The sequence below is a fragment of the Triturus cristatus genome, chromosome 1_2 (assembly GCF_964204655.1).
Source record: "Triturus cristatus chromosome 1_2, aTriCri1.1, whole genome shotgun sequence".
Classification (NCBI taxonomy): domain Eukaryota; kingdom Metazoa; phylum Chordata; class Amphibia; order Caudata; family Salamandridae; genus Triturus; species Triturus cristatus.
In genome coordinates, this window is record NC_140580.1 from 150,238,626 (window position 1) to 150,251,095 (window position 12,470).

Consider the following 12,470-nt stretch of genomic DNA (forward strand, 5'->3'; position numbering starts at 1 on the left):
CTTACTCTTCCTCACATTCTCTCACAGCCCTGATTCTTCCTCACATTCTCTAACAGCTCTTACTCTTCCTCACATTCTCACAGCTCTGATTCTTCCTCACATTCTCTCACAGCTCTGACTTCCTCACATTCTCTAACAGCTCTTACTCTTCCTCACATTCTCTCACAGCTCTTACTCTTCCTCACATTCTCTCACAGCCCTGATTCTTCCTCACATTCTCTCACAGCTCTGATTCTTCCTCACATTCTCTCACAGCTCAAACTCTTCTTCACATTCTCTCACAGCTTCCTCACATTCTCTCACAGCTCTTACTCTTCCTCACATTCTCTCACAGCTCAAACTCTTCTTCACATTCTCTCACAGCTTCCTCACATTCTCTAACAGCTCTTACTCTTCCTCACATTCTCTCACAGCTCTGATTCTTCCTCACATTCTCTCACAGCTCTTACTCTTCCTCACATTCTCTCACAGCTCTTACTCTTCCTCACATTCTCTCACAGCCCTGATTCTTCCTCACATTCTCTCACAGCCCTGATTCTTCCTCACATTCTCTCACAGCTCTGATTCTTCCTCACATTCTCTCACAGCTCAAACTCTTCTTCACATTCTCTCACAGCTTCCTCACATTCTCTCACAGCTCTTACTCTTCCTCACATTCTCTCACAGCCCTGATTCTTCCTCACATTCTCTCACAGCTCTGACTTCCTCACTTCCTCACATTATCTCAGAGCTCTGACTCTTCCTCACATTCTCTCACAGCTCTGACTTCCTCACATTCTCTCACAGCTCTTACTCTTCCTCACATTCTCTCACAGCTCTTACTCTTCCTCACATTCTCTCACAGCTCTGACTTCCTCACATTCTCTCACAGCTCTTACTCTTCCTCACATTCTCTCACAGCTCTGACTCTTCCTCACATTCTCTCACAGCTCTTACTCTTCCTCACATTCTCTCACAGCTCTAACTCTTCCTCACATTCTCACAGCTCTACCCATTTGTCACACTCTCACAGCTCTGATTCTTCCTCACATTCTCTCACAGCGCTTACTCTTCCTCACATTCTCTCACAGCTCTTACTCTTCCTCACATTCTCTCACAGCTCTGACTCTTCCTCACATTCTCTCACAGCTCTGACTCTTCCTCACATTCTCTCACAGCTCTGACTCTTCCTCACATTATCTCACAGCTCTGACTCTTCCTCACATTCTCTCACAGCTCTGACTCTTCCTCACATTCTCTCACAGCTCTGACTTCCTCACATTCTCTCACAGCTCTTACTCTTCCTCACATTCTCTCACAGCTCTTACTCTTCCTCACATTATCTCACAGCTCTGACTCTTCCTCACATTCTCTCACAGCTCTGACTCTTCCTCACATTCTCTCACAGCTCTGACTTCCTCACATTCTCTCACAGCTCTTACTCTTCCTCACATTCTCTCACAGCTCTTACTCTTCCTCACATTCTCTCACAGCTCTTACTCTTCCTCACATTCTCTCACAGCTCTGACTCTTCCTCACATTCTCTCACAGCTCTTACTCTTCCTCACATTCTCTCACAGCTCTGACTTCCTCACATTCTCTCACAGCTCTAACTCTTCCTCACATTCTCACAGCTCTACCCATTTGTCACATTCTGCCAGAGCTCTTACGCTTCCGCATATTCTCACAGCTCTTCACCCCCACCGCATTCTCTCACAGCTCTTCCCCTTGCTGCCTTCTCTCACAGCTCTACCATTTGTCACATTCTCTCACAGCTCTACCCCTTATTGCATTATCTCACAACTCGCTGTAATGTCTCACATATCTTCTCCTTCATCACATTTTCTTACAGCTCTTCCCCTTCACCGCATTCTCTCGCAACTTTTATTTCACTATATTCGCTCATAAGTATTCTGTTCAATGCATTCTTCGCTGCTTCTTCCCCTCAGGGTATTCTCTTAGCTCTACCACGTTAACTCATTCTCACACAGCTATTTCCCTCACAACTCTCACCTCTCAGCATTCTCACTAGCTCTTTCTACCAGAGCACCATCTCATAGGTCTCATGTATCCCTGTATCCCCACTTCTTATTCCTCACTGTATTCCTTCAAAACTCTCTCACTCATTGCTTCTCTCTCAACTTGTCTTACGCTCAAATTCTCTCTCACTACCTACCGGACAGTGATCTGATTAAATGAAGCAAATGTCAGGCATACCCTGGGATCACGAAATGGCCAGGGACTTACCACTGCAGAGCTAAAGAGAGATAGAGAGAGTTAAAGTAACATGGCCCTGGCCCACCAAACCTCCTGAAAGACCAGGTCTAGAATTAAGGCCAATGAACTAAGAACTAGAACCAAACGTTCTGTCAGGATCCAAAAAGGGTCGTCAGGACATTCAGTTGCAGCACACTACCCGACAATGTGCCTGAAACCCGCCCGAAGGGATGTCAAACGCCACGATCACTACACTGCCAGTGCCTCTGCTGGGCACTCCATGGACTGTGACTGCAATGTCATGGAAAATGGTCGGTTCCATGCCAGGAACTGAATTGAAAGATGCATTTGTGTTTATGTTATTTATTTATGTTTCTAGAACATGGAGACTTTTGTAGTAGAATTCAGATAATGGAGTGTGTGTGTGGGGGGGGGGTGCAACTGGTCAAACACAATTATACTAGTGAAAGACGTCCTAAAGAAAACCTATTGAAAGAGCATCCAAACAGCATTAGCTGCTGTCAAGTGCTTCCAGGGTATTGGGTCAAAGGCAGAAAACCTTCACTCGCTTCACTTCTGTCTCACAGAAGAGTCTCCAGGTGATGCAGACAGGATCCGAGTGATCCGGCCTAACATGTAAGATACGACGGAGCTTTGCCAAGAAAGCCTTTTTAGGCTATCATAAAAGTACTGAATTAGCAGTGCCCGCTTACTGAAAGCCAGTGCAGAATTTTTAACACTTGTGTTTCAGATCAGTATTTTGAGTGCTCGATGTAAGCATCACCAATTGAAAAGAGGAAGCCTTGTATTTGAGGCATAATGTGCCTTTGGCTTGAATGCCTTTAAGGTAGAGTCAATAACCACCCAACAGGACACAATCTAGCGGAAGATTCACAAAATGAACTTATTACAACTGGCTTTCCATAATATTTTGCAGTGGGTGCTTTGTAAATTTACATCACCATTGCCTCTCTTTGCCAGCAGTATGTGCTGTGATATGGGCATGGGTACCATGCAGTTAACACCAGGATCTTGAGAAATATCAGACAGTATGGCCATGCTATCAGATCAATGCCCACAGCAGTACTTCCCACCGTCGGGCTCCCTAGGACAGCCCGACGGACGCTGTAAGGGAGGGGTGTCAATCGAAGATCCAGAAGTACTGCACCAATGACAGATTTGCAGGGTATTGACAACAAATACACTTACAATTATTATATAGTTTGCTAATTAACATGTTCAGTGGTTCTCCTGAAAAGGCAGTATAGATTCGGCCCTCCCACCTAGAAAAGCCCCACCCTAAGATGCTACTGCATCACAGCAGGGTGCAGTGCAGCACCACACATTACAAAGATACCGCCCGCACACTCCTGAAACAATGCAGGCTGTGCACAGAGGAAAGGCTGAGGTCTCCTTCCACACACCAAAGGCATGTCCTGTGGCACTGATAGAGGGGCAGCATCAGTAAACTTTGTAGGGGCACTTGGTACCATGGCTGGCATAAACAGGATGTTCAGCTCTTCATCTGGTTATGGGGCAGCAATCAGCATAGGTGCCAGGCACCAGATGAAAGATTCCCAGTGCTGGTATGGATAGCAGGGTACAGGCACAGGATGTCTACTTTAGGAATGAGGCGTGCAATACCGGGCAGAGCACTATGTCCTACTGATAGTTAACAGGAGCAGAAGCATGCTGAGGAGTGTGGGCGGGCATGCACAGCTGCAACGAGACTGCCCAAAGTGGCTTTAAGATCTGGCTCACCGTGTGGCCAAGATACTGTCTAGTTATACATGGCAGTGGGGAATCACACACAGGTGTTTAATTTCTTAATGCAAATATAAGCTGTAGGAAAAGGCAAATAGTGCTGTGCCGGGTACTCCAGGATATTGGCACGAGGGAGGGTGACCTGCCCTCTAAGCGCCTAGCCATACTCCTGGCTGCGACAGCACCTCGGTATCCCCAGCTACAGAGCCCTCGCCTTTTAGGTGTGTACATGCTTGTCAGTGATCACATCTGTGGACCACATGCATAATGCACATGCCTAGGAAGCAACATATTTAAGTAAACATAGATAATCGTTTTTATTTCATTAATGGATTTGAAAAGAACCTTCTTAGTGCATCTTAGATACCTGCATACCTCTGCATTGGAGTCTACATACATACAAGAGTTAAAAATAAAAAATAGAAGATCATATTGGGCCAGCCACTTTAAAGTCATACAAATAAGTGCATGCTTGTGTAGCACAATCCATGCGTGCACTCCTCCACTTCTGCACCACAAATTTACTCAATAAAGCGAGATGGCGATGCGAGTGAACCACTAACGGCGAGTGATGGGAGTCTACGCGCTGGTTTACAACTTTTTCAAGTCACGCTGGCTCAAACACGTCGAGGTCAGGTAAACCATTCATTTCACATCTAGAACTAATGGCCCACTAACAAGCAAAGGTCCCTCAAAGCCTAGCAGGCTGTGCTGCTCTTTGTCCCTCTGCCCATCATCTGAGAGACCTTCACGTGTACACGCCACTGCTCTGGCGCCACCTGACTGCAAACAGAAAGTTGACTTGTGCTGTAGACAAAGCTTCCTCTGATTGCTCATGGCTGCACGTGTTAAGTGGCAGCAAACTCTGCTCTAAACAGCACATGGAGGCCGTGGGTTCATTTGACAGCACTAATGTAGCTTTGAAGCTATATGAAAAATTACACCATCTCTATACATCTATTGGGAGGTTTTTGGAGATGTGTCCATTTTGTCCCTACCAATTTTAGAGACAAACAGTAGAAGCAATTAATCTGATTGCTATATATATGTAGATAGATAGATATTATTTTTATTTATTTTTTCACTGAAAAACCGAAGGTCACAGGAACATTATAGTTAGGAAGTAGAAAAATAGAATTTAAAAAACCTTAGAAATTCACAAAAAAAAAAACAAAGGTTTCAGGGACGTCATAGTTCGGTTCAGATTTTACACACACAAAATCATAGAAATTTAGCAGTTATTGTAGGGGCCACTGGAATTATGCGATTGTGCGCATGATTATAGATTTGCCGCATTTGCGACATAATCTATCATATGCCGCATATAGTGCAGATTTTAACAAAAAAAGTTTTGTTTCAAGCTCAAACAGTTCAAAGTTACTAAAAATACAGTGATAAGTGTTGTAGAACAATGGAAGGCCTTTTGCAAAACTGGACTAGTCAGCTTTCTGTTGCTGATTGCTATATTTCAGTGTTGGAGTTGTACTAATGAGGTGCAACCAATGCCCAGACAGTGTTACCAAGTTTAAAAGTGACTAAATAATTAAGCAATACTACTACAAAATGTGCTGCATTAGGTCACATAATTTGCTCAAACCTGCTGCATAATTTGGCCCTCTCCTGTGGCAAAACTCCAGTGGCTCTGATTATAGTTACTTCAAGTAACTATAACTCGTGCCCTAAGGTAACTAGAACTCATGCCCTGCCATGCACAATTCTTTCATCAATAATGTGACTGCAAATGTTGCAGTGAGATTAAAGATTTCATGAGTGATGCAATATGTGGAGTAATTAGTAGTGCAGATATAGTTACCTTAGGTTAGGAGTTGTAGGTACTTGAGATAACTATAACTGCTGAATTTCTGAGGTTTTGTGTGTGTAAAATCTGAACCTAACTATAACGTCCTTGTAACCTTTGGTTTTTTAGTAAATTTTTAAGTTTTTTTTAAATTCTATTCCCTAACTATAACGTCTCTGTAACCTTTGTTTTTTTCAGTGAATTTCTATGGGGGTTTTTAAATGCCATATCCTAACTACAACGTCTCTGTAACCTTTGTTTTGTTCAGTGAAGTTCTACGTTTTTTAATGCTATTTCATAACTATAGTGTCCCTGTAACCTGGGTTTGTAAGTGGTTGAGTGGTTGTATGGGTGTGTACGTGGTTGTGCGAGTCAGAGTATGAGTGCATCTGTGGGTCTCTGAGTGGGTGTGTGAGTGGTTTTCTGGGTCGATGAGTGGGTGTGTGAGTGGCTGCATGAGTGTGCAAGTGGTTTTCTGAGTCTGAGTGGGTGTGAGTGGCTGAGTGGGTGTGAGTGGCTGTGTGGGTGGGGGAGTGGCTGCGTCGGTGTGTGAGTGGCTGCATGGGTGTGAGTGGCTGTATGGGTGTGAGTGGCTGTGTGAGTGGTTGCGTGGGTATGTACATGGGTGTATGAGTTGGGTGTTTGAGTGGCTGTCTGGGTCCCTGAGTGCGTGTGTAAGTGGCTGTATGGATGTGCGAGTGGGCATGCAAGTGGTTGAATGGGGGTGTGAGTGGTTGAATGGGGGTGTGAGTGGTTGAATGGGGGTGTGAGTGTATTTTTTATTAATTAGGATCTGGATCTATCACAGATTCACACTGGGGCCGCGCTGAGCACCCTGGTGGATCCATGGATCCTTGCGAGCCCCCAAAGAAAACATATTTGGACAAATTATTGCCAATGAGCAGTCCCTCACAGACTCCTCCATCAGTCCCAGGTGGTCAGGATACCTCTACAATGACCCCTTATACCCTATTACACTTTATACCCCCTTACCTGGGAACCGTGTTCCGATTGACAAAATGTTGGTCACAACTTTTCTCTCAGACTGCGGCCAGCCAATCACGGCGTTGCTGTTGGGGCATGGGTCCACCACAGTGGATTGGCATCTCTAGATATACCTAGCTTCATTTTCTTCAATACCTTCAGAACTACTGAACAGATTTATACACCAAATTACAAAAAGCACTTTTCTGGACGAAGATATAACTTTCTGCCAAATTTGGTGTAATTCCGTTCAGCGAATCTGTTGTAGTCATGTCTAAAATCCCTATGGGAAACTGCATAGGGAAAATAAGTTTTAAGACCCCACCCCCCCACCCTTCTTGGCCCCCGCTTGAGGAATCATTCCGCAACTTTCCAGACAGCAGCTGAAGTGACTGGCACTCTAGTTCTGAAAATGTTGTGAAGATTCGTCAAGCGGCAACAAAGTTATTAGCAAAACAAAATATGCTTATCTTATGGCAACTAGGTTGTAACTATAACTACCTATTTACCTACCAGTAGGCATAAATAAATAAGTGTGTGTGTATATATATATATATATATATATATATATATATATATATATATATATATATATATATATATATATATATATATATATTGTTTTGACAAAGAATAGAAGTTGAAATGATTATATATATATATATATAACATCAAGGTGAACCTCTCTGTCAACCCAGAATGACTGTCATCACAACCAGGTTCTTTACCCAGAGAATAAGTTTGTAAGTCAACAAAACAGGGTTAAGCTGGATGTGGGATGTGTTCACAATAGGAGTGAGTCAATGTAATAAGATTCCATGGCAACAGAACAGGGGTCTGGTTTTACTACAACAGGCTGTACATCAACACAAAATGGGTGTACCAAAACACGATAGCATATCAAACCAACTTGGATGTAAATTGGTGCATGACTGTTCTATGTAATTTAAATAGGATTTAACGTCAATAAATCAGGCCTGGATTTGACAAATCAGTATACATGAGATGTAATATGCCAACAAAATACAAAATATGGTTCAGTATCATTATAAAGGGAATATGTGCCAGCAAAATATACCTCTATTTCCACAGTGTAGAACTCTGTCATAACAAATAGGCTTTTAACCAAGACAATAGGTCTCTGGAAATCAACTGTCTGCTTTAACCTTAGTTTTTTTCACTTCTGTTTTTGATCTGGATCAGAAGTCTGGTATATCCCTTCAGGGTGGCAGTGTATGAACAAATTAGACAACTTGCTGTTATAGGGCAATTTGTACCTAGTAGAATTTGTGGCCTCAATGTAACTTCTGCACTGGATGCTGTACAAGCGCTCAGATAGCCAATACCAGATAGGTAATAGCCGAAATAAACAAAAGCGGAAGGTAGACAGAAGGGAACTATATGAGAGCAGATGCAAGGGGAAAGCGGAGGACAGAGGAAGGTCAAATTTGAACTCAATAGCTGGGAATAAGTGCAGGCCAAATTACAAACAGTAATAAAAAGGGGGGATGTAGATGGGCTTGACGTGCCATCTCCTTCAGGAGGTGTGATGAAGAAGGAGCCTGGGTGGTAGGGAACGAGGAAGGCGGTCAAGAACAATTCTTCCCAGCACTTGACAAACAGGGGTTCAACTCAAACAGTCCAAAAAAGGTAATGGCATATGGGTCTAAGAGTCAAATTTCGGGGATAAAATGTCCAGTGTGAGTTGACATTTTGTCTAAGCCCAACTCTCCAGGTCTAGTCAAAGCGGGTATTAGAGAGAGACAAAATGGTCGTGGGGAGAGATGCAAGTGGATGAACTAAATACCAACTGAGCACTTTCCCGCACATTCGCTTAAGTTAATTCATTTGATCTTTGGGGTCAAGTCTATTCCTGTGGTGACATCCAAAACAAAGCCACTCAATGCCCATGTGCACCTCTGCACCCCACACAGTGGGAAAGAACCACAGAGTAAACAAGAGTCAGGACTGCAAAAATGTGAGCAGAACGCCATGATCAAATCACAAACAGATGCTTTTATCTCCCAATTTTTGTGACATACAATAATGTTGTCTCCCACCCATAGAAATATGGAGTAGTATGCTGAAGTTTTATAGACAAAAAAAAAAGGAAGTTCCATAGCATAGCTAGTGACTCTCTGGAATCATAGAATGGACATATAGATGGTACAGGGACTAGTCGCGATAGCATGAATATAGGGTGTGAGACTTCATTAGGCTGACCTGCTCGAAACTACAGCACACAATTAAATAGGGCAAGGCCCCTGAGGTTCTGAGGGGTGAAGATTTGGTGTGGAATCATGAAAACACTAAAAACCTTCTCAGAAAAGGCAGAAGTTTGTAACCCAGGAAACGCACATCTGACCTTTCATGTCAGTGAACACAAATGAGCTCACATCCAATTGCGAACTCCGAAAATAACATCTGGTAGTGGCAATATGCGACTACTACACAATGTCAGTCGGCCTAGGGCATAGTGATGTCTAAACTGGCGCTGCTTATTGTCTCAAGAAAGACAACTGAATCTTGGAGTTTGACAAGGTATTTGAGGTCTGCATTTACCAACGATCCGGTTTTTTTTTCACTGCAGATCTAAAAGGTCACAATTGTCTCATTAACATTCTACCAAGATTGAAACTTTTAAAAAAGCGGCTCAAAATTGTTCATTACCTCAACGTTCTGCTTCTGTGTCCAGTATTGCAGTATGTGGCGATCAGGTGCCACACACACTGACTGATTGGGAAAAGGAAGAGGGCGTACGGACAAGTCGAGGTCACTGGGAAATAATTGGGGTATTTTACAGATGGGGTTTGTCAGGACATGGCGTGGACGACAGACTAGTGGCTTTGAGAAGCTGACCCATGGGTGAAACCAACATTATTCAGGAAGTATAAAGGGAGTTAACTCAATGCATGTCAACAGGTCTGTAATATTTAATATGATTAAGCATTTATAAAGCAAATACAACAGATTGAGATGTGTCTGAGATTAAATTATAGGTTTTATTTCCCCCCCCTTATATGGCACTTTTTTTGTAGGACACAAGGCAGACTTGATCTTGATGTGTTGGAAACCGTCAGTCCACAAACAAACCTCTGCGGCAGGTGTTGAACTTGCAACTTTTTCCCCCCAGCTTTAGCTGGTGACCGTGTTTTTGTAAAACAAGCATAGGTCTACCTGCGACATTTAAGCACGCGGGAAACGACCATGCTCCTTGCCAAGTGCTTGGACGGTCAATAAGGGCGGCATCGCCACTCATGTTTCTGTAGTGTTTTGAAAAAACTGGCCTCCTGGATTTCTCCATTACCCAATCAGCGCGTTGTATCAAAGCGTTAATCCCAGTAGATCACTGTCCACCCTCTGCTGGCACAACACCATTTCCTGCCTCCATATCCGGTCTCTAACTCAGCTGTCCACTGGCCCCCATTGTACTTTGGTTACTGGGGCTTGTAGGCCAAGTTTATAATAGGGAAGAGGGGTACCGCAGTTCACACAATCCAAGGGCTGCAGACAACAAAGCCTGGCCAGGCGGAAAGGGTACCTCATGACCCGAGGCAAGAGGTCTACTACAGAGTTGTTGGCCTTGATGCCACGTGTCTGTACAGTGACTACACTGCTAGTCCGATAGCCAAGAAGACAAGGACCAAAGGACGTATATGGCAGCTGATTCACCATGAAGCTTCGCCTCTTTGTGAAAAACCACATGTTATAGGCCAAATGTGCTGCGCTAAACAAGGCCATGGAACAAGTCGCATGCCATTTAGAAAGAGGACTATCAGGTTAGTGCAAATGAGTCTTGCAAACACACTGCAGCATCACCTGGATTTGTAGCTGGGCATCTGCGCCATCAGAAGCCCTACGTAGAGGTGTTCGGATAGCAGGAGGCTTAACCAGGAGGCTTCTATTCAAGGGAATAACTAATTAAACAATATTTCGTATCTCATTGGTGAAACAAAAAAAATCTGCTAGATTGCTTTGTCGTTGGCGCGAAACCACAATTATCTAAATTGAAAAGACGAACACTCAGCAGTAATACAAAATGCGCTTTTATCTTCTAATTTGGTAGAGTTATTAAACTGTTACTGAATTGAAATGACCAGTGCGCAATTTGTGCAGAGGGAAAGGCAGCTTACCAGCCTGTAAGCACGAGGGGCGCTTTCGTCCTGAACGTTCCCTGCCATCCATCAGGCTTCATATGCCCGATCCGGAATTCACAAAGCCACAAAGATGCGCAAATTGGGGGGTAATTTTTGCAGCTCCCAGATGACACGAGAGGGCAGGCAAGAAACCCGGAGTTTAAATAAGACGTGTTGATGAGGCAAAAGTAAACGGGCATTTTAGTGGCTAACAGATTTTCGTGGCGCACCTGGGGTACCAGTCTGGACACGAGTTAAACAATTTGATAACTTGGCGATTGAGCTGCGAAGATTGTAGAAACAAAATCTAGAGCATAGGGGGGGTTTTAGGAAACTCAACAATATAGTGCATTTTGTTTGCTGTCCTAAACGAAAGGTGTCAAAAGTCTGTCCTTCCTAAGCAGTCGGTAAGTAAGGTCGCCACATGCTGTACGCCACAAACCAAAACAAGGCGCCTTTTTGTTGTCTTGTTTTCAAAGCTATGGCGCCGTATTCTCCCCATGCAGGGGGGCTGCGGCTTGAAATGTCCCTTCCATCTCTCGCGCGCGCTCTCTCGCTCTGCCCCCGCCTCTTCCTCCCACATCCCCTGCAGTGAGAGGATTTTTTTGTTTGAAAAGCCACACAAGAAGCTGAACGGTCAAGATTCTGGCACCCCGCAGACACACACACACACGCATGCAAGACCAAAAAAAAGCACGCAGACGCTGCTACTCACCCAGCAATTCATATTCAGGGGCCAGCAACCTAACTGTTGGAAGAAAGCTAGCCCCGTGCCAGGGAGCCCACCTTTGTCACCCATTTCCTCATCACCTGCCATCGGTGAGTCCCTGGGGTACATGGCTGTGACGCCCCACGGTCCCTGAACTTCCACAAACGCGTCGTTTTCTTTCTTCTGTCTTGGGTTTGTTGTTTTAAGGATGCCGATAATATATTCCGTTCAACATTTCTTGCACTCCTCTGACATTTTCCCGCTTGTTTGTTATATTTTAGTTGCAACAACTTTTAAGGAAAGCAAGGTTCTTTCAGCTCGCTGGTCTGCGCCCATGGAGACACGCGTTGGTGAAAATAGCGCTTGTCACCGATTTCAAACTTCCAGCGCCATGCAGATGGTAATAAATCCTTGGAAATCAAAAGTAAATATCACAAATCTTCCATTTCTGATCTTAAAAGTTGGCGTGAGGCGAAAATGCTAAACGCTTTGCAACCTTCTCGTGCCCCAGCTGCCCTGGTCACGCAGAGGGCGGTTTTACCTGGTGGTCCTCAGAAGCCGGGTCACTGTGTCTAGATGTGGCCACCAAGCTGCGCCTCCAGCTGCGGTGGCGCAGGTATTCACAAGTGTGCCAGAGGAAAAAACACGTGGCCATGGGGGCGCGCGATCAGCAGTCTGTAGCCAGCAGCCACGCGAGCTGCACAATTGTCGAATCCCTCAAAAACGGTGTCTTGAGGGAAGAGAGAGAGCGCGCTAGAGGGGGCGCAAGGGGAACAACTGCGCTTTTCTGTCAACGTGACACGGTGGCGACACTTGTAGGGCCTCTGCCTGCCACCGATACAGGTCTTTCCCCCTCACGCTTTCTCTCACACAATGGTCTTTC

General features: G+C 44.5%; 1 protein-coding gene across 42 annotated transcripts in view; it reads right to left on the reverse strand.

The window, feature by feature from the left end:
- TCF7L2 (transcription factor 7 like 2) overlaps window positions 1-12,470 on the reverse strand; it is a 331,284-nt gene that overhangs the window by 61,201 nt on the left and 257,613 nt on the right. The gene's annotated exons all lie outside the window — the stretch shown is intronic.